The 23,483-nt window shown below is 41.7% G+C and overlaps 1 protein-coding gene across 1 annotated transcript in view; it reads left to right on the forward strand.

The window, feature by feature from the left end:
• Positions 1–3,528: 3,528 nt before the first annotated feature.
• The window catches only part of stat5a (signal transducer and activator of transcription 5a), a 41,801-nt gene continuing 21,846 nt past the window's right edge, over positions 3,529–23,483 (forward strand). The window contains exon 1 of the mRNA XM_029507935.1: positions 3,529–3,775. The gene's annotated coding sequence lies outside the window, so the exon portion shown is untranslated. The remainder of the gene's footprint in view (positions 3,776–23,483) is intronic.

Genomic DNA, 23,483 nt, shown 5'->3' on the forward strand with positions numbered 1-23,483 from the left:
AGCTCTGCAGCAGGTCTGTGTCTGGCCTCTGTGCTCTGATTCTGCCTGTACAGTTCGTTTCTTGTGCCTGTGTAAATATTCACAGGGTAGGGGATGTTTTTTTTTTTTTTTTTTTAGCCACTGGCACTTACTTAATGTGTGAATCTTTTAAGTACTGACCTATTACAGACTCTCCACTCGGTTACTCCTCCAAGTACCTTTAAGAATCTGAAATTATATTTTTTGAGATTTTTTTTTTTTTTTTTGTGTGTTATTGTTGTTGTCTTGTAATGAATTATGAATTGATGTGTTCTTTTCTTAAAATAAGAAAATATGAATGGGGATATTTGTTCTATAAGCTATGTTGCTTTTGGAAATGCATTTTTGATCATTTTTATTTTTGATGCATTTAATGGTCTATTTTCAGTATGTTCTGTGGTATTTTTAATCCAAGCCTAATGTATTGTCACAGGTGTTACAAAATAAGTTGTATGTGAAATTGGTTGTTTCATCGTGTTTTGTTTTTATTGAATGGACTCTTTCCTATATATCTCACAGCCATTTGAAGCATTTCACAGTTGTACAGAAATGCAAAGACGAGTTCCAAACACTTCTCAATTTATTTTCCTGTCTTTCCTCTTCTAGTATTGGGAGGAATTATATGAGATAACTTGTAGAAGTGGTACTCTGAAAACAGTTTGGTATTGCTCCCACTTAAATACTGGACTTTGTGGTCATGTGACTTGCACTCAGATTTGAAATGGGTATTGCTATCATTTAAATTTTTCCTCATCGATTTCCGATATGTAATATTTTTATGAACAATTTATTTTAGGACAAAACTGTTTATCATTGATGTTTTAGAGGGATATTGCATTCTGACAGAATGTATGAAGGATGATGTGTAGCAAGTGACAATTAGCATTTCATACAGTTGAGTTTAATGGTAGTAACACATTTTTATGTTAGGCTGAGAAATGTCACGAGGTTTCCTGTATGTGTACAAATACTGTAACTATCGCTGACTTGACACATGGCAATAAAATTAGTTTGGAACTCAGAGCAGTCTGCTAATCTCTTGGTGTATTTGTGACTGAGTTGCAACGCATCAAAATACACCCCAAAAAAATATTTGTTCACCATTGCCTGACTTATTAATCAGCACAGTTATCCACTTGTGATGGAATTTGTTGACCACAAATGCTTAATATATTTATCAGATGCAGTTAAAAATGACAACATTGGCTGATATTTGAACTTTCCTTTTGATATCTACTTGATGAAAAATGACTCGGCTAAATTTAGGTTATGAAGAGGCTGTTATTAGTTTCACCTGTTTACCTTAGAGAGGGAATCTGAAGATGCACCCATTGAGCACCAGTGTCATTTCTAACTCAACTCTTGAATGAATTTCCAGCCAAGGCAGTTATGGCATTTTACATTAGGAACAATTCACTCACTCATCTTCTACCACTTATCTGTTTCAGAGTCACGGGGGGGTGCTGGAGCCAATCCCAGCTCACATTGGATGAGGGCGGGTCACCCTGGACAGGTCGCCTGTTCATCCCAGGGCCAACATACAGAGACAGGCAGACCAACAACCACTCACACTCAGACCTGCGGACAATTTAGAGTCACCAGTTCAACTAAACATATATGTCTTTTGTGCGTGGGAGGAAATCAGAGTAGCCGGAGGAAACCCACGCAGGAATAATTCAGATAATTAAATTAATGATGGTTTCATCCAATGTAGCTGCCGGCTCTTGTTAATACTGGTGCTAAAAAAGCTACAGCCATTAATGATGTTACTACTATCACCTCTGCTATTTCCAGTAATGCAAGTCTGCTGTCAGAAGGCTGAGGGGCAGCGCTGTGATAAAGTGGTTAGCACTGTCGGTTCACAGGGTCTGGTGCTGTTCTGTGTGGTATTTACATGCATTTCCATGGGAAGTCCGTGGTGTAAATCTGACCCCCCCCCAACAACTACAAATATCAAAAGAATTAGACAATCAACAATCAACTCTGTTCTTACTACGACAACAAAAAAACTTTTCCCAGGCTGAGGTGTAAGGTCAAACAATCAGCAGGCCATGGAAGTATGAATGGAACGTAGTGAATGTTATGTGTCATCACATAGAAAAGATGACCTGTCAGTGCACTGTCAAAATGAAAGTTTTTCTCACTGCCATATGCTTTGGACTTTACTGAGGGGAAACTCAGTATTGCAAGCAAGCAGTTCTGCTACACCATATATTACTGATGTGATGGCAGCAGTACCATTGTTGGGATTCCCTTGAGTCCATTTGGAGAACTGTAACATCAGATAGAACAGCTAAATGAGGAAACAGTAACAAAGCAGTTTCGGCTCCCTCTGTGTCTTTTGTGTGTCTATTTCTGCGTATGTGCGTAGTTAGTTTCGTTGGGAGGAAATGAACACAGACTGAGAGGAGACCTTTATCTGTTACTGTCAGCAGTTGCTGACTCAGCTGTTTCAGGGACAACCTGCTGCCTTTCACTTTGGGCTTGTGGCCATTCTACATGGAGCGTCAATGAAATAGTGTTTGGCTGAGATAGAGAGCTATGGCGAACATGAATGACGACTTTTCGCATTGATGTAGGAAAATTTAATCAATCTCAGCAGTTTGGGGCCTCTGAAGCATTTCCAGGTCACAGTAACTGGCCAGATTCAAAAATGATCTCTGGACTTTTACCCGTTTTGTTTGCTGGTTTTTTACTGTGCAGCCCCAAATGAGATGTCACCAGCATTTCTAAAAATAATAAACAATTTCTACTATATACAGAGACATATATATATATATATATATATATATTGCTTTCACACAACAACATGTGAACTGGCTGCCTTTTTGTGTCAGGCAGCCATCCGTAGCTATTTTATATGTGGGATGTGCTTCAGGCCCACATTGTCCTCTGATTCTCTTAATTAATTTTGGCAGGTTGATCTCTGTTCTCTGCCACCTCACCTCTGTCTCTCTTTAGGTTTTTTTCTCACTCTCGTCACCCTTTCATTTCACTGACAGAGGCAGGATTGAATTAAGAAAATAAGTAATTACAACTCCATTGTGTGTAATGTATATTATAGAATAAGAAATAACAAAAACACATATGTCATTATTGAGTCTATAGTGAGATTTCCGTCCAGTAGGCGACGCTGTTTAACTAATCTCCTGGGTTACAGATTAGGAAGCGACTTTTCACACAATTAAATGGAATATTACTTCCTATTGTTATAAAATCATTTAAATGGCATTGATTATAAATTCTAAATAAAGTGGGAGAAACTGCAGTGGGTTTGCTTTACGTGTGGATACAATATGGTCTAATTGCAACTGCAAGATCAGCGTGAAGACCAACAAATAGAAAACAAATAAATAAATAAATGCACGAGTCGGTATTTTGTTTGCAGGAGATCTTTTTCGCTCCCTGAGCTTGTTATCAATCAAACCTGAGGACAAATCAGTAGAAAGTGTTATCCCTGACAGTGCAAGAGCAGCCGGAAGTGGGCGGTTTATCTGAGAGAGAGAGAGAGAGAGAGAGAGAGAGAGAGAGAGCAGTAAACTGTGAGGCGAAGTGCTGGAAACTCACTGACAGACAGACGGACAGACGTGCTGACAGACAGACAGACGGGAGATCTGCTGTCGGTCCTTATCGTCGCTGCAGCCTCTCTGTCTCTCTGTCTCTCTCTCTCTCTCTCTCTCTCTCCCGGTCTCTCTCGGTGTCTCTCTCTCTCACACGCAGTTTATGTTAGAGGGCAGCAGCTCCGGTCGCTCCACAGGTAAGTGCGACTCTCTTCTGTCTTTGAACCCGTCTGTCCCCCTCCAGAGGGCCGTCATCTGTCCTCGGCTCGTCCCGCTAACTGTCCCCGTTGCGAAAGACTCTCTCTCTGTGTGTCTTATGTCTCTCCGTCTCTGTCCACGCTTTGTAAACAGAAGCGCGTCGGCCGAGCCGCCGCTGCAGACTCAGACCCGTTTTGGATGCACGTCGGATGAAACAAATGTGTTCGTTTTTAAAACTTCTGCGGACTTTTGCCCTGATCGACAGGCGGCTCTCCTTGTTTCTGCATTCATGCTCAGACGGACAAACTGGCGATGTCGGTGCCGGTGAAGTCCTGAACTGTCACTCCGCCCTTGCTGGCTTGTTGGGCTTTTACTTGTGTGTGTGTGTGTGTGTGTGTGTGTGTGTGTGTGTGTGTGTGTGTGTGTGTGTGTGTGTGTGTGTGTGTGTGTGTGTGTGTTGACCTGCAGGACATGTGACGCTCCCTGCTGCTGAACTGACCCCTCAGAGACTCACTGTCCAAACGGCATCTCTGAAAGGTTCACTTTGCCCATCAGTGTGCTGAACTTCACAGTGTGAGGCAATGAGTCCTAACTGAGATGAAACAGGACCATAAAGATAACCAGCACACACACACACACACACACACACACACAGCTTTATACAGCACTAAGCTTTAAAACTCACACAGGCACTATGCTGCTTTCACCAAATACAGTTTGGAGTCGCTTTCGATACCTGGGAGGTAAAAATGTACGTAGTTTTGAGCCGTGGCTGTCCTTCCACCTCACAGTTCAGCTGTAAGTGTTGCACTTTGTCCTGTTGATGTAACTGAAGAGATAAAGCATTTACTTGCAAACAAATGTGATGCATCATTCCAAGCTTTTGTGCTGCAGTCTGTGTGGAAGCGCCGTATGCTGCTTATACTGTACGGCAACACATCAGCAATCAAAGCCTCTTCAGAAATGGCACTTTCATTTTCAATTTATTTGAATTGCAATAGGCTGTTGATGTATTTTGAACTCGCACCCAACCAATATGCTAAAGTTATAAATGAAATATCTGAATTCCTTTCTTTTACCCTTACTGATGTATACACGGCAAAAACCAGTTACAGTAAGAATGCTACAGTTTCCAGGACTAATGGGAGATTTTTCTCCCAAAAAATGGCTAAAACTACTTGATCACTCGCTCCGTAATTGTACATTGCTGTAAGTCAAACGACTCGGTGCTTCTTCACATTTGCCTGTTGATGTGTGGTTCGAAAAACACATGAAAGGATTGTTCAGAAAGGTCAACACAAAGCTGACTGTCAGAGCTGTGAAGGGCGACTCATGAATGGAGACCCTGATGTGTGTGCTCGCTTACAAACTGAGCTGAAATGTCACCACACGCTTTGAAAACACTGTAATTTCCAGGAATATTATTTGAGTGTGTGTGTATGTGTGTCTACTCATTCTTGCAAGCGTGCAGATGAGCTTACCTGCAGAGACCGCACCCTCCACCTATGTATTCTGTTGGGATTTTCTTACATTGGTAATGAGAGTTGCTCTGATTAGACTTTGGGTGTTTACCCTTTGTCATAAAGCTGACAGTGGCTTTGTCCCTTTCTGCACTTGGTAATGGAGAATAACATGTTGTGATAATATTGCCTTCTGCCCAATGCGATAATGTTTCGCCTTGAAGCTGCTGTGTCAAAACCTTGGATGAGGTCTATGACTCCTCTCTGAGCGCCCCCCCCCAGCACAGTAATTAAAATGGTTATATAGTGACATCCTTGTGCTTGGCTTTTTAACTGTGCTAAAATTGATCAAAAATCCACAAGCAATTGATTATTCATTCCTAATTTCATCATCCGCAGTGGCTAATTTTCTCTGATTATGACTCTGGGTTTGTCTTTATTTTCTTTTATTGGCTGTCATGATCGAATGTTTGTCAAGCAATAAATTTTTTTAGACAGGAAATAATGTTCATTGTCTTTTGGCATTTAACTTTGTTGGCAAGCAACCGTGTTACCCTGCGTGCCCCCTCTGTCATTGCTGTGCATGGTGGAAAGGAAGGGAGGGCTTTCCCAGGTTTCTGTCAATGGGGGGGGTGTTTTGGTCTGGCATGGGCACATGGCATGCTGGCCAGGCATGAATTGGCTGGCACATTGTGTCCCTGATGGAAAGATCCAGATTCAGAAGGAACAGCAGCATCAGCAGCAGCAGGGGTGAAACCAATGCTTTATCCGATGAGCCCACTGTGCTATGTGCTCACAGCATGGCATGTCCTTAAGCTTGACTCTGCTTCTCACTTCTTCACTCTCCAGGGTGTCGGGTTCAACCAGCCTGGAAATGCTAATTTGACTACAGTGGGCTGAGGGAGGGGGGGTTAACAGTTAGGAAGGCCCTCACCAATGACATCATGTGTTTGTGGAAGTGGTCTGATCAGAGCAGTTTTTGCTCTGATCAGACTGTCAGCTGTCCGATGAGAAGTGTGAGGGGGTGACCGTGCTTGGAACAGGGCCTGTTACTCTAAACAGAGGAGAAAAGTGTGAATGGATTGATGGATAGATAATGAGGTTACAACGAAAAACAATTCCCTTGTAATTCTGTTGTCTTTGGTTAGAGTTGCCTTGATTTTTATTTTTTTTTTTTTTTGGTCAATGTTGTGTGGCTAAGCCAACATTAATGACCCCATGAAATGCAAACAGGAGCTGAGGGCTAAATTCAGAGTGACAGAAAAAAGGAAACAAGTTCTAAGGGAAGTGATCAGGAAGCATGTGGTGACATGAACCCGAGCCTCCTCCCCCTTTCGGTTGGGCTAACGTTAATCCACTGGTCACATGACCATGAGCTTTTGCCTGATCCATCTGTCAAAAAGCATTGCTGGTGATTGGCATCTGCAGAGTGTGCTCCCCGTCCCGTGATCACTGTCTGCTCCACACAGGACTCAAATTTGATTACTATCAGCTAGTTAGCTCAGTAGGATTTTATCAGCAGCTTCATGACATTTGGCTTCTCTGTGATGTCAGCGTCTTTCTCAATACTCTGTGTTCTGCTTCTGTCTTTCTCTTGCAATCTAACTTTCATCGTATTTCTCTCTTATTCTGCTCAGTGGCTAAGTTGGGGGGTGGTGGAATGAGGTTCAACCCTTGTGGATACTGAAGAACATGATAAGGCCTTGGGTTATTATCTCGACAAGAATGGCCAGAACACTTCAGGGAAAGTTAGCACTGTGCCACATGAAGGAAGTCACAAATCAAGAAAATTCGTTTAAAATTACATGAATGGTGTTTCCCTTTTTTGTTGCTGTGATTTTAAACTGTGCAAGGAGACATTGGACGTAGGTCAGCCCAGAATAGACTCAAAATGGATATAGATGGTCCAGATTAATCATTTTCTCATGTTTGCACAATGCCTCTGTGCAACCCTAAACACAAGGGAGCAAAAATTGCTGTCGACATTTAGCGCGGCTAAAACCAAAGCACTGAAGGACCGATAGCCAAAGGCTGTTTTCCATTAATCAGAAATAAGCCTGATTCCATGATGTTTATTCAAGCACCAATTCAGGAGTTAATTTAGTCATTTAGATTATAGGCATTTCTGAATCTTCAGCGTGATCTCTCACCCTGTTCCTTTTATTGAGGTTGTTGTTCTCTGCTCAGGACACACACACACCAATCTGAGGCTTGGGTGCTGGAAGGTTAATAAAAGTCAAGACTGTGAACTGGCAACTTGCCTTTCATTTTCAAATTCCCCAAAGGAAGCTGGGGAATCGTAGTGAGAAAAGAGAAGCAGTTCTCTTCCTCTAGCATTCGTTTGCTCTTACAGTAAGAGCTGAACTGCAGATTTGCCCCCATAGCAGCTTATTGACAGGCAGCAAACCGACTCTGGAGGAATATACGTGTGTAGTTACAATGCAAAATCTCCCGAGGGGGCCTTCAGCACAATAACTTTAACTCAAATGTTAAATGAGCATTTACTGTAGAATCTTTTTTTTTTTTTGTTAGTTTTTTTTTATTATTTATTTAGTGAGCCGTTGATCTCTGATATTTGCCGTTGCTGTGCATGACCTCATATGAGTTTCATTAATGCCCTAGGCCTTGAGTCATGCTTGATTTTTCATGGAATAATTATCTGAACGAATGGCTTGTTCCTGGTCCTAAAGAAAATCATATCACGTGAATCTGAAAATTTGGGAAACGTGTTTTCTTTTTTTTGAATACAGCCATAAAATATCCCTGTGGACAATCTATACTGACATGATGAAATTAACCCCATTTGATGCAACAGTCGCAGTTCAGGAAGAAGACTAATATTGAGTGTATTTTGTAATTTTGTCTTACAACAGCAAAATTCAGTTGTCCTCAAATGCTCTCTTGGAACCCACTTAAGCTCCTGAATTTGAAAAGGAATGTAGTATGATGTTTCTGCCTGGATAAGACCAATCTGAACTTCTTTTGCAGCTACATTACTTTTTATAATGATATGCATGTTTATTGTGTATGTATGCTCACTATTTGGACATAAAAAAAACATGATTTGATTGCACCTCACTGATTAATGCGGTGGTAAATATAAGTGTTTGACTAGTAGCCCAGTAAATATCAGAAAAACTGATCATTGTTTAGTCAGACTGAGTCACGATAACGCCCTCTTTTTGTTTTGCTCTTGTGCATGTTGCACTGGTATAGAATGTTCACTTGATTTTTGAGGGGCGGGGGTGTTGTTTTTTATGATGGATGACCAAGCACACATTTTGTCTTGGCAAATCAGGCACAGAGGAATTAGCAGCAGGCAGACAGGGACACCTAATGTTTTACTCTCCATCTGTTTGACATTCCAGCTGCATTATTATTCTGTCACCAGTTCAGGCTAGTTGCAGGAGAAAGTATTTTTGCAGAGACAATTTCAAACTTCTAATGTGCAACTTAGGCACTTGAAGCAGAACATCTGTTAGTATCAGTCATCAGGCATCACGGAACAGACCCAAAATGTTGACTCCGGCAAACTCAGCAGGAAGGGTCAGTACAATTCATGAGGTCGAGATTCAGAGGTGGGCAGAATCAGGCAAAGAGACTAAGGAAGCCGGACTAGATTCAACGCGGAAACAAATGAGGAGCCTGGCAAATAAAGTGGGAAACCAAATAGCTAATGAGGAGCAGGTGTGCAGGCACAAACACCACAGAGGCAATCGAGGTCAAGGGAGTCAGAAAGACTTGCGCTCTGCAGGCCATTTTGTACGTGAAAAACAAACCCCTAACTCCTGTGGCAGTTATTATGCTGTCTCTGAAGTAACAGTGTTGATCTTTCAGTGCTGCTGGATCTCGTATGAGGGAGCTCACAGATAAATCTGCAGCAAGTGTTGGCATTAAGACTGATATCTTCTTCAAATAGTGAATGAGAGGTTGCCAGATGGCCTTAAATAACTTATCCTTGTCGCTTCTAATGTATCGAAACCTCTCAACCTCAGGATTGAGATATTGACAGGCTCATCAAGCCAGATTTTAACTACCTCAACTACCTTCCAAAGTTTTACTCTTCAAAACAATATTTCTTACAATTTGAAGGTTGAAACGTGCTCTGAGACTCATATATTAGTGATTACTTAGAAGTGCGAATAATATCTTCCTGGCTGGAGCTGAATGGCTCGAATCATTTAGGGTAACAGGTGCATACGATAATTATGGTTTATAAACTGTATTCTTTAATATTTAGAGGGGAGACAGTTGTGCTGCATGTAAGTATGAGTTCAGTGCCAGGCTTTTTAGAAGCTGTTCAATTGGAAGCACTGCCTCTGCTGTTACTTTTGCACAACAGCATTGCAGTTAAAGCTGGATTTTCTGTAGGGTCTGCTCGGAGACACCATTTTACCTGAGCAGGATTAGCGGTAGCTGCTGCTGCCACCTCTGCCACCACTACATCTAAGCCAATTACAGACTTACGGCAAATGGAACAAATGGAACAATGGATAAATATATATACTTGTAGATAGAGATGGCGATAAAGGACAAAGACTCTGAAAACACAAGACGTATCAGCGAATGGAATATTGCCCTTGAATGTACTTACCGTGCATGGAGTTGCCCGTGTTTTCAGACGGGAGAAGAGTTTAGCCCAGTTGTTTGTGCTGCCATTATTCATGACCGTGAAACTGGAAGTGTTTGTGTGATGGAATGTTTTTTCTTCAGCTCGATTTAGGTAACGGATGCTCCTCTGTGAACGAGTCTGCTGTCTTTGTAAGATTGATGAAAAGAGTATTTGTTGAAAAATAAACGAGAGACTTGCCAGAGGGAGAAAAAAAAGACCTTTATTGTTGATGCTTATATCCAATGGATCAGACAAGAAATTGGGTTGAATGATAGTGTCTGCTTTTGCTGTATTTTCTCCTGGTCGTATTGTACAGTATATTATTGCTTAAAAGCCAACACTGCTGGGATGCAGATGCTCTCTGTCTGTCCCTTTCTTGCTCGTAGAGGCGCTGGCTCAGTATAATGCAAAGTCAGTGTTTGGATTTGTGGCGCTGTTATCCTGTATTGATCCTGTGAGCTCATCTGCTCCCACAGCAGCACGGCTCGCCGCTGATGAGCTCTGCATGACATCTTCAGAGACCAAGCCTGCCGTTTGCACAAGACAGTACAGCAGTTTTTATTTGGGTTATAGAAAAAGGGAAATAATGGCCTTAGCTAGGAAAAATGTGTTGTAAAGAAGCCAGAGGCCGTGTATTGTATTGTGATGGGATGTGTTTTTTTTCTGAATCTGTCACTTGTTAATATAAAAAGTTAGTTGCTTTTCTCTCACAGTCTCTACAGTAAGTGTCTCTTTGTGCACATGTTTTGCTCAATGTCTGCTTTCAGTCTCTTTAGAGAAGTCTACAATGAGGTTAATGTGTTGCTATTCATAAAAATATCTCTGATGTAACACCATTTAGAATTTTTGATGTCTTGTGAAATGTTAATGGCTTCAATCCTCACCCACACATTTAAAGAAGCACGTGGAATCGAAATCTGCTCTACACTTTGACAATTACATTTCATCTGATGCTCTCTTCACTGCGTCTTTGTGATGCTCAGCCATATGAATCACTCACATGTGCAGTTGTGTAGGACACAACATCGTGAGCATGTTGTGCAACATGCATCGTGGTGCCAGTGATTACCATCAAACACATTTTCCTTCCTCGCATGATATGATGCAGATAATAGAAATAATAATGATATAGATAATGTAAATCACAAAGGAGTGCTTGTATTGTCATTATTGTCAATAAGAAGAAATTAAATTAAATTGTTGCTCTCATTCTGATGTTGACCACAAAGAATTGGCATCTATACTCACCGAGTAGACCTCCTGAACAATAACAGGAAAATAGCATCATTTGCAATTGCTATCGCTTGTTTATGGCGACTCATGATTTAGCTCAAAAACAGCAGGCTCTTACCTGCACATCACCGTGATTGTATTGGCTGACAGGAAAAGACTCATCATGAAACATCATGTAGGATCAGGCTGCGTGTGAGGTGGTGTGTAGGAGGCAGACAAATTTGTTGAGGGCTTTTCATGCTGTGTTTCCTGACCCTAAAGCACAGAAGTAATGCATAGATTCCACAGAAATTGACGGTGAATAAGGGACAGTGGGAGAATGGGGATGATGAATGTGGTCTTCATGGTCAGTTTATCCAGATAATCCCTCTGCCACTGCCATAATCACACATATGCTTCCCAGCATACAGCATCGTAAGGTAGTTCCCTTTGTTCTGCTTGTTTAATGGGAGAGAGACGAAAGCTGTCTGAAATATAGCCCATCTACCTGGCTGTGATAGCTGCAGCCTTGCACCGGGTCAGCAAGGCAGCATTACAACAATACGGCGTTTGGATTCTCGTTTGATGGAGTCTCAGTCTGTGAAGGAGGTGTGTGTTTGCCGCTGTGGAGGAAATAGGTTGTCCTGTTTGTCTAAATTTGTGTTAAAGGTAATATCCCATTTTGGATCACAAACTGAGTGGTGCATCTTAAAAAATAATATGTAGCTGTCGTTCGCACAAAAAGCTATTAGTCTTAATTTTTCAACGATCAGCTGGTTTTTTTTTGGAACTCAGTCTTACCTCGATCACTTTCCAGCCCATCGCCGTGCTTTCGCTGGCTGAGCAGGAACTTAACACAGTTTTAAGTAAAGATTGAGATAAATCATTGTAGGTTTTGTCGTCCACGGGAAGGAGACAGCTTTCTGTGAAGTGCATTGAGACAATAGTGCCTTATTGAAGCAATTGAGTAGCTGTCTGGAATCCTCTGTGTTTCCTAAGAAGTAAAATGAAAATTAAATCACCTGTTAACAAGAAGCTATGTTCTGATCAAATAGGAAGTAATTGCTTGACTGACGAACATAGACTGAATTAATGAATAAGATAAAACTGGAAATGTCGGCTGAACAAGAAAGGCTCTTTAGGCTTTGCTCTCCTTTTTTTTTTTTTTTATCAATTCTACTCTAAAACAATCGGTCACAATACAGATGGTTCATTGTTTCTCAGGCATAAAGATGAAAGAGGGATTTTCTGAAATTCCTGTGAAGGAAATAAGAGATACTTTGTGAAGCCCCAGCTCTACAGATGATCTCATCTGAAGCTCAAATAAAGGAAGAAAAATGTCAGAAGGTCCGTGTTACTTGAATCACTGTCGACCTTATTTCAAAGTCTAAGATAATTATTTTCCTACTGTGAACAAATAAAGTAAGAAATGGTTAGTTTGATGACCAACCTGTTAAGGGAATCAGCCCCCGTCTGTCATAAAGTGGAGCTGGTGCTGTCTTTGCCAATGGGGAGAGATCTGTGTGGGGTAAAGGTGGAGCTGACCTTTAATGAAAGCACTGAGCGGGCTATGATAGGAAGGGGGGAAATGTAAGGGGGCACAACAGCACAGGGAGGGGTTAGGGTGGTGGGGGCGGGGAGGGTACACAACCCTGGTGACCGGGTTCAATACTGTGTGTGAGAAACTGCAGCTTTCTGACCTCTGACACAGTACAAGCCGGGGAGATCAAAGAGCGTAGCTCTCCAAAGCTGCCTGCTCTGGTGTTTACAGGGGCGCTGATGGAAGAGAAAGGAAAAGAGAGATGAGGAACACCAAAGTGAAAGCAGAGACTTGGAGAAACAGCCCAGTAATGTTTGATTTAAAACACAAACTCAAATGAGATTTTTTTTTTTTTTTTTTTTTGTAGAAAAACCCAAAAATCCAATGCTGCTTCATTCAGGTGCTGCCTGTTTGTCCAGTTTGAAGATGTTGAAAGAATACATAGCCCATATTTGCCTCACCACGCTTTTTCCCCCCACATGCAAAACACAAAACACGCAGACTGGACACGCATGCACTCTCACCCTCTCCTTGAATCTTCCAGCATGATGTTAACCTTGAAACTCGTAGAGAGGACACAAAGATTGAGTGTGCATGACTGCGAGAGGAAGCGGACAAGAACATGAGCCCTTTGATAAGGGTTAATAGAGTTAGGACATTTGAATGCAGATGAATTGGTTGTAACTCTGAATAGAGTTTTACAGGGTAACTTTGTTAGAGTTAGGCTAATGAAAGACATATAAATGCCAAGTGCCTGCCACAGGAGCTGGCCTTCCATCCCTTATTTTCAAGTTGATGAAAAGCAATTATTTAACTGGCTGAATCTGATCATTCTGCTGATGGGTGTGAGCTCACACAGCCCCCTGTCCTCCAAACTCCTCATGCAGCAGGTTGGCTTCCAGGCCAGCGAGGGTATGCAGATCCTATTACCATACATCTACAGTGCGGTGACAGCTGGTAGCTCACAGTTAGTCAGGTTAGGCTCTCCAAAGTCTAATTCAACACAGCAGAGAGAATAGAAATGGCCTGACAGATAAAGTATGTGACTGAGATTAGAAAGGAGCAGCCGTGTCAGCATTAGAAAGAATGGCCGGGCTATCAGCTGACCTCCAGATAATCAACATGCCAGTGGAAATACGCCAATGTTGTATTCTGTCAGCTGGCTGATCAATAACGGTCCGCCTTTCACCCCCACAGACGCCGCAGACCGAGCACGTAGCTCATGTTTTAGGAGTTGCAGCTGCGTGGTAGTTTTTTTTATTTATTTATTTTTTTAGATCCACCACTGGGTGGGGAAAGCCTCGCTCTGATCTGCCCCTCAGCTCTCTCTTTAGCCCCTGTCCGTACTGTGTCCTTTTTGTTTGTTTTTTTTTAAAGGGTTGCAACAATTTGTAGCATCTGTCTGCTCGTGCTGAGCTATTATTAAAACCCTGTCATGACGGACACTGCTGTGCTTGGGGAAGTTACCATAAACATGCAATGCAGATATAGTACGTTTGTGTCTCACAGTCACTGAATCAGAATTAATTTCCCTAATTGGGGTTGGGGGGGTGGGGTCATGCTTCTTTCCTTTCCCCCAATCTTAATGCATCACACCACATCCAGAGTTACGGGGTCACAAGGCAGGGGATTGAAGATGCACATGAAACACTTCATTTGTCATTGGTCATGGCACAGCTCGGGGGTCCTGGCCCTCCGCGGTTGGGTGGCTCATGAGTGGGTGTGAAATGTGGGTGGCGGATGTGGACGGCTGGGTGTTGGGGGGGGGCATGGGGCCCTCCTGCCCTGCTCCGCCACACACTTGCTTGGCGGCCTGGCTGTGACAGTGGGGACTGCGTCCCCAGGGCCCCTGGCCCGACTGGGCCCTGGTGATGGTCTCACTCATATTTAGGGAATGCCCACATGTGTGGCGTCACTTCATTGGGTCACATCATGAAGAACTGATGAATCCTGCTTAAAATGGGCTGAGCTGTTTTTTTATTTTATTTTTTTTTTAATTATTATTATTCCTTCACTGTGTACCCTTTCTTTGACTCGGCTCCTTTATTAGGCCTATCGGGACTCCCATCTCTCCACAGATCTCCACACAAACCCTCTGGACTCTCTTAATCCTGAGTGAGGTGACAGGAAAAGCACAACATCCTTCACTCCAGCACTTCCCACAGGCACCACCTGCTTCCCTTCCCCTGTCCACCCACTAACTAGCTTCCAGGGAGGGCTGGTGATGGTCACATACATGTTGACACACTGTGGTGTTAAACTATGAGAACAAATGCAGCCAAAAAAAATAAATTAATTAAAATGTCAGGACAACATCAGATGCCAGACTGAATCCAAACAGTACAGACTATAGCTGATGTTTGGTCTTAAATTGTGTTGAGTAGACAATATCCATAAATAGGGCCTCATCACAACCCCCTTGATTGACTGTCCCAGGAGATTACCAACATCCCCTCCTCCCGGCTGTGCCCCCCTGCCCTTAGTTAGACACTGTGACGTTTGTTAACTTGTCAGAATCTGTTTGACGTGCCATGCGGGAAGGCAACGAGGATGGTCTGAGAGGAAGGGGGATGGACTGATGGGAATATGTATTGGCTCAGGGAGGATGTTTTCAAAATAAAATGAAGTCATTGTGAAGTATTATTTTTTTAATTCTGCTGTCCAGACATGTAATAATCTGCCCCCCCCCACCCTGACAAATGGCACCATGTGGCAGAGACGTTGCACCAGGACTAGTTGCTTCTCATGTTTTGCTGGTGACAAAGTGATTTGCCACGAATGGACGAAGGAATGTGATGCTAATGTGCAATAATGTCACTGCAATGTGACAAGCCTCCATATAAGTTCAAACTTAACACCGAGATAATGTTTCTGTTTCAATGTCGATTCATTACATCCTGATTTAGAATGAGAACAGTTTTTAAACTTTGGTTGATTTAAACAACAAACAATTTATATTTGCAATGCTATTTACTTTCCTCCAAATATGAATTATCTACACTGCGTGCACAATTTGGCAAGTTTTATTTTTGAGGATTCATTTTGTTATTGTACAACTACAATAACAATAAGATAACAACAACTACCTGAACATTTTAGTAGTAAAAGTGACGTTTTGGCTTTCTTGAGAGAATATTTATATGTACACCATTATTAGGCAACTATTAGAGTGCAGAATTATTATGCAACTAAATGAAAAACAAAGATTTTCCCATCTCACTTGTTTATTTTCACCTGTTAAAGTGAGAATAAGAAACAAAGTCAACATTTACAAATAAACATTTCTGAAATTTAAAAAAAAAACAAAAAACCCACAACCCTCTGTGACCAATATAGCCACCTCTCTTTTTGATAACAGTCACAAGCCTTCCATTCACAGACTGTCAGTTTCTTGATCTGGTCAGAATCAACTTTTTGTGCAGACACAACCACAGCCTCCAGACACTGTTCAGAGAGGTGTACTGTTTACCTTCACTGTAAATTTCCTGCTTAAGAAGGGCGCAAAAGTTCTCAATAGGGTTAAAGTCAGGTGAAGAAGGGGGCTGTGCCATTAGTTCCTCCTCTTTAAGGCCTTTACTGGCCAGCCACGCTGTGGAGTACTTTGATGCGACAGAGCGTTGTCTTGCATAAAAATCAAAGTCTTCTTGAAAGACGCAGACTTTTTCCTGCACCACTGCTTGAAGAAAGTGTCTTCTGAAAATTGGCAGTAGGTCTGAGAGTTGATTTGAGTCCATTTTCAACCCGAAAAGGTCCAACTAGCTCATCTTTAATAATACCTGCCCACACCAGTACCCCACCTCCACCTTGCTGGCGTCTGAGTCGAAGTGGAGCTCTGTGTCCATTATTGATCCAACCACGGGCCCATCCATCTGGTCCGTCAAGAGTCACTCTCATCTCATCAGTCCACAAAACCTTTGAAAAAAAATCTGTCTTCAGATATTTCTTGGCCCATTCTTGGTGTTTCAACTTATGTCTTGTTCAGAGGTGGTCGGGTTTCAGCCTTTCTTACCTTGGCCATGTCTCTGAGAACTGAACACCTCGTACTTCTTGACACTCCAGGTAGGTTGCAGTTGTGGAATATGGCAGCACTGGAGGAAAATGGGTTCCTGGTAGCTTCATGTTAGATTCTTCTCAAATGTTTGGCGGTTAATTTGTGTCTTTTCTTCTCGACACGTTTCTTGCAACCTTGTTGACTATTTGCAACAAAACGTTTGATGGTTCTGTGATCACTCCCCAATATCTAAGATATTTCAAGAGTTCTGCATTCCTCTGAAAGACTTTTTACAATTTGTGACTTTTCAGAGTCAGTTAAATCTTTTTTTTTTTTTTTTTTTTAATAATTAATAATTTTATAATTATGCACACCTTGATATAGGGTGTTGATCTCCTTAGGCCACACCCTCCCCTCGTTACATAAATACACATCACCTGATATGCATTAAATCCAATAAGCATTCAAGTTTATACAGCTTGGAGTTGGAAATTATGGATAAAATGATGACATGGTCAAAATAGTCACTTGCCTAATAATTGTGCACACAGTGTACATCAACAGTTTGAAAAAGTTTGAGATTATTTGTGGGAAACTGAAGGAGCTTTTGGAGTCTTTTTTCATATATGTGGTTGTACATACTCGTATCTGTGCTCTGATCTTTTGCGAGTGGTACCTTAAATTGTACATAACGCACGTGAAAATATTCTGATGTAAAAATCCTCACATAAGTTCCATTTTTAGTTTCCATGGGGACCTGATATTGAACAATACAGGTAGAAAATGGTGAACTGTTTATGATTTCTGCTTTGTGTGTGGGGACTCGACTGTTACATCATCCATAATGCCTGACAGAAGGATAGCATGGGGCATCAGTGTCCACTCACGCTGTTTTCATGTGGAACACACACAGCAGTTGGGCTTTAAAACTGTCATGTTGCTAAAGGTCTGTGTTATTAGATTAGAGTTTCAACTGCATGTGATTGGTTAAGAAGAGAGGGGGACGGGACTTGATGACAATTACCTTAAAACCCTCAGCCAACACATGCACTGGTGATGTTATTTGTGTGACCCTGTTTCATGTCACTTGTTTCCAATTCATCTATGTAGGTTAAGCTTCTTGGTGGATGATTATTTTGGAAAAGGGTTGTTCTTTCTTGCCAGTGAGTCTAAAACATTTTTGCTCCAAGCATGTAGTCATCCCAGAGATTGTTATTCAGATGGAAGAGCTGCTTGGTTGGTTCTGCCGACAACTGAAGTCAACATATTAAGAAATTATTCTGGAAGTCATTTGCTGGGAATTGACTGAGCCTATCAGTCAGATGTAATATAGGCGACAATGTGGTGTGATGATAATGTGACTCCTTCATGAACAAATAGTGGAATTAATTCACTGTCTGTGCAGAGAAGCTTGTTTTTTATGACTCCAGTTTCAAAAATTGGAACCAGAGACCAGTGACATCTGACTGGCATCCCAAGTTACTAAATACTTCCATACCCAGCCAGACCACCATGAGTAAAAGGTGAAGCATTTGCTTGTTTCAGTAACTAGTACTGTGACGTGGCGCACGGCCGTTTCAAAGCTTCGAGCTTGTACTTTTTGACACCAGAAGAAAACGCTTTTGGAGGAGAGGGTGGAGCTGAGGAGGAGTGAGGGGTGGATCTGACCTGCTCTTATCTCCATCCTGATGATTTTTGCTCGAGATGGCCTTCATTTAAAAAAATTAAGGTAATCTTGAATAAATAAAAAAATAAAATAAAATAAAATGAACAAACGAGGCACTGACACCATGAAGTTTGAAATAGGGCCATTTTCATAGTCCTGATGGTCAGAAGAGATCTAAGGCACTTCAGCATAGTCTCATGTTTTAGTCTAGGAGCCTGGTCATTTATGTAGCCTACGTACAGTCGTGAAAGCTTGTGAAAATGGCCAAGCGACATATGTGTATGAACACATTGGGAGTGACTGGCAGTCCGTGGGTGTAAGAGGTAACAGGTCAGATTTAGAACTGATGTCTGTTTTTACAGATGGACCAACACTATCTTGGTCTCATTATAGCAGAGTGCGATGGCAGGCGGTGACAACTGGCCTCCCGGTCATCCCTGCTGTCTGTCTCTACTTGGTGGTTTTCTGGCCGCAAAGTTTTGCTCCAAATGCGGCTCCACTCCACCAAGCTGGCATTCCTGCCGCTGCGCATTTGAGCTGCAGGCTATGTCCACATTTAACACTTCCTCCGGGGCCCAGATTATATAATTTCACCCACTGGTCCTCTGCAGTTGACACCAACACACATGGATGCCCATAAAAAAGTACACACACGTAACCAAATACAGAGAGACTTGTGCGTTTTAGCCCTCATGCATGCATACACAGAGAAATGTGAACCAGCCCAAAGTGTGAATCCAGGACAGAAAAGGGAAGCTCAGTGTAGCAAAACTGTTGCAGACACAGATAAGACAAGCACAGAACATTTGCCACTCATCTATAAAACTGCAATCTCATGACGACAAAAATTTGGTGTCTGATAAATAAATTATGAAGCAGCCTTTCATGTTTTGTGTATCTTTGCAAAGGCACATAAAACGTGTGTAGACCATCTAGGGGTCTATATGTATGTATGTATATATATATATTAAGCTGCAGAGACATTAAATGCATTTTTAATGTGTGAATCTGCAATTTATAAAAAGAGTAAATTTAAGTGAACTACTGTTTGTTTGTTTTTGTTTTTTTGTGTAACAAAAGCCAGATTGTGAAATGTTATTTAGATAGCTTGGACATCGCAAAACAACCCTTTTTGTTGTCATCCCGATATAGAGGAAGGAAATATAATATCACACATACAAGAGTTATATTTAACAGTAATTTTTTTATGAAGATGAGAAAGGGACAGATTGAAAGCTGCTGCAAAGCCTTTTGTCATAACGAAGGAATAGCTCGGATTTGTTATTGATAGGGAATTACAAACAAAATTGTGTGTTATCATACAATTTCATAGACTGTTCATAACTTAAGTCATTTGTGCGCACATTATTTTTATTCATTTGTTGACAATCACGTTTAAGCAGCTGGTGTCGTTTCCTAAGGTGACAACTTAATGCGGGGCATAGATTGACATCAGGGTTAGGTGTGTTTCTGATAGACAGAGGAGTCTATCCTGTGACAAAACGCAGTGTAATCCAAGGATAAACACACCACACCACTGTGCACCACTTCTTCAGTGGTGTTTGGTTATAAGTGATTCTCGTTATAGTTGTTTTTATTTAATGACCTATATATTCTATGATTTTGTGGTCAATGTCTGTCTGTACCATTCAAAGTCTACAGCTTAAAACAAATCAAGTCAACTGAAATCTATTTATGTAGAGTTATATCAAGATACTTTACATATAGAGCAGGTCTAGACTGACAAATCCCTCCATGAGCAAGGACTTGGTGACAGTGTGAAGGAAAAAGTTCCCTTAAGAGGCAGAAAGACAAAGCCTGATGGGAGAACGCCTAACAAGTTAGAGTTAGAGGTGATGTCTGTTACCGGTGCCTTCAGGGACATTCAATGTTTGCATTTTTAATGAAGGAGGACAAAGATTAACTAACAATAACAATTGTTGATTGCAGTGGAAAAAGTATTGACCGACAGCTCAGTAGAGCCCAGCTGCTAACTTGTGTTAAACAACAATACATGCAGCCAAGCAACAGTAATGTCCTGCTGCTTTTTCTCCATGTGCTAAGTGTGTCAGTGCCATTTATTTAAAAAAAAAAAAAAAAAAAGTCTCTGCCAGCTCTCTGTGATCGTAACATTTCAAATGTGTTTGTGTTTTTTGAGCAGATTATTTCACCACAGTCCAACTGTGCACCTACTGTGCAATATGAAGGTTGTGCCACGCTCGAACAAACAAGAGATTCAGCCTCGCCCTTGAAAGTACTCCAAAACAGCCTCCTTCTCACATATAGGCTACAGCCTTTCTCACCTCAAATACCCTGACTTCCTCTTAGGCGCCTTTCCAGATGGTTGGAGAGTGTGAGCCGGAGAGAGAGAGAGAGAGAGAGAGAGGCGGGGGGGGGTTACACAAAGCAGATCATTGGCTGGTCGGGCACTCGCTGGAAGAGGTTTAGGGTGGGGGTTTCAGAGGCTAGTAGGCCAGCTGAGCACAATGAGGTCATGCTGCCAGAGACTCAGTGAGTACAGAGAATACAGTGATTGAGATCTGTGAGAAGCATTTATTCCCTCACTCTGCAGCCGTGTCTTCATCGAGCCATGTTGTGATTTTGTTAAGAGTCTGGCTAGGCGCTGTAATATGACATTTTAGAAGATAGAGCCCACTTTACAATAAACACTCAGTATTAACCATCATGCTTTATAGTCTATGATGCTTACTGGCAGAACAATTGATTTTAATAGCATTTCAGTTTTCATAGGGACATTTTGATTCAGTGTACTTGCTGTAGAAGCCCCTGGGCAAATTCAAAGGACTGAATCTATATCTCCGCCTCTTTACCCGACTTATTGCTTTAAATAGTCTTGAAAAGTCACAAAACTGAAACATCACTGCAAGCATAAGGCCTCTCTGTCAATAAATAAAGCCCAAATGTGCTTGTGCATAAAGTTGCATAAGGAAGAATATTTGATCTACTGCATGTTGTCTGGCCGCAGAGAGCCAAGCATTTGTTGGCCACTTTAAAACAAGCGTGATGATTGAGTTTTGCTTTCCACATCTGTGAGCACACAGGGGATTTAGGGTCCACGTGACGTAAATTTCAACATCAAGAGCCATGCACAGGGCTACAAACGCACCTCCTGGTCATGTGCTCGTTTAAGAGGACTTGGAAATAACAACCTGGTTTCCATAGCTGTTTGTTGTGTGCGTCTGAAAGAGACTAATTCAGGCCAAAGGCAAGCTGATGACACACAATCTTATTTTTCCGGCGAGGTGGCTGAGTCGGACAAGGCGATGTCACCTGCAGTATATTATGGCTCCCTGATTGATCTCACTTTAATCGGAATACTGCTCCATCATTCAACCAGCCGGCTGCCCTGCTTAGTCACAGCACCAGCCAATGACACGGAAATAACAAATTGCTAAGTCCTGGTGGCTCATCAGGCAAGCAGCTCAGGCAAAATGAAGGCACTGCAGTTGATCAGGTTATTCACAAATAAATGTAATGATGCACCAGCAAATATACGAAAGGAAGACTAGATCACAACTTTGTGTGTAACTGGTCAGTGTGTGAATTGAGGGACGTGGTTGAAAAATCTTTTGGAGCCATTATATCTGGGCCTTAAGGCTACACATTAACCAGCAGTTACATTTTCATTCTGCTCCTCTGATGCCGGACTTTTACGAGTCGACCATAATCTAACATAAAAATATTAACCAGTAGTAGTACGAATGATGAAATAATCTTTGATGGTGATTTTCAGTCGTTTACTTTGTGTTCATCTGTGCAGTAATAAAAATGTGCTTGTCAGCATGTGGTTTTCCTGCACAAAGCCAGGTTTATTCCTCTCTCCTGTGCGCAGACGGTTTACACAAGTAATTGATAGGCGTGCTAATCTGAAGTCAAATTCACTGCAAGTGCAAACACACTTAGCCAATAAAGCTGCTGAAAAGTAAAGCTTGATTTCCTTTTCTTTCATTATATGCGAAATGAAATGAAACCAGGATTTCATCTTCCCTTTTCTCGTTTTTTTTTTTCCCCCTCGTCTTATCTGCTTCCTCTAAGAATTTTAGCAGACCTACAAACCCATGGACATTTGTGCAGGCTTCAGGTCCTAACTATATTTTCTCACAGGAGCAGGCTACAAACTTCTCTGTCCCTTGGCAATAATTTTTTAATCTGTTTACATTTGTGTACAGGCGTGTGGACAAATATCTCAAATTCCAACACACTTCATATAATCTTGCAGTTTACACATCTGGGAAAGATCATTGTCACAAAGATAGAAAAAAGAGCATTACATTTGATTGCATGTGTGGATATGAACTTGAATCTGTGGAATTGGTAGAAAGCAAACCTCAAACCGGCCCTCCAGACTGGAGCGTGTTTGGTATCGCTTAGTGTGCTTTCAGGTAAAGGCTCTGCTAGTTTTCTGCCACAGCCACAAAATAGCCCCCCTACCAGCCACAGACCATTTTGAAAGTGGCGACATAATGCCTGTCTTTGAGTCATCATCATTACATACAGTGTATCTACAGGCCCCCCTGCAGCTCCGTGCGTCGTCAGTCTGTCACATTTTTTCCTTCCCCCAAGCAGAAAGTCTGTTTGTGTCAAAGAGTGCTATAGAAACAGCAAGATGTCAGCTCTCGTACAGAATAAATTGTATTTGAACATAATAACAACAGGACAGCTGCTGTGTCTCCTCTGTACGGAAATTGTTCAGCCCGATCCACCAATCCACGGCTGATAATTGTTGAGTAGAGATTCTGGTGTCTCTGGTGTCTACGGTGATTATACAACATATTGTATCAAACTGACAAAACTCCTTTACCCCTTACCCATGAATTATTAACACATCTCTGTTTTATGTTCATTTTACATTATTAATAATACCAATCAGTAAACTCTTTACAAAACCACCAAACACACAATCACACTGCAAATACTCACAAGGCAGTCAAAGATGGATAGATAGGGCAGGGTGAGTTTGTAGCAGATGAAGCAATTTGAGCACCTACACATGTGCTCTTTGTTCAATGTGTTTAAATTCATAGTCACCAGTCAGATTCACTATCTTTTATTTTCCCACGGAATCACATCTGTTGTCATCTGTGGTACTCTTCAACCATGTTTTTTTTTTTTTTTCACGCTTGTTTTTACTTTGATGAAGAAATGTTATGAATGTGCTTCTGTTTCGCGTCCTCTGTGTGTTTTCTTAAATTCTTAAGAAATTCT

Source organism: Echeneis naucrates, chromosome 8 (assembly GCF_900963305.1).
Source record: "Echeneis naucrates chromosome 8, fEcheNa1.1, whole genome shotgun sequence".
In the NCBI taxonomy this organism is placed as follows: Eukaryota; Metazoa; Chordata; class Actinopteri; order Carangiformes; family Echeneidae; genus Echeneis; species Echeneis naucrates.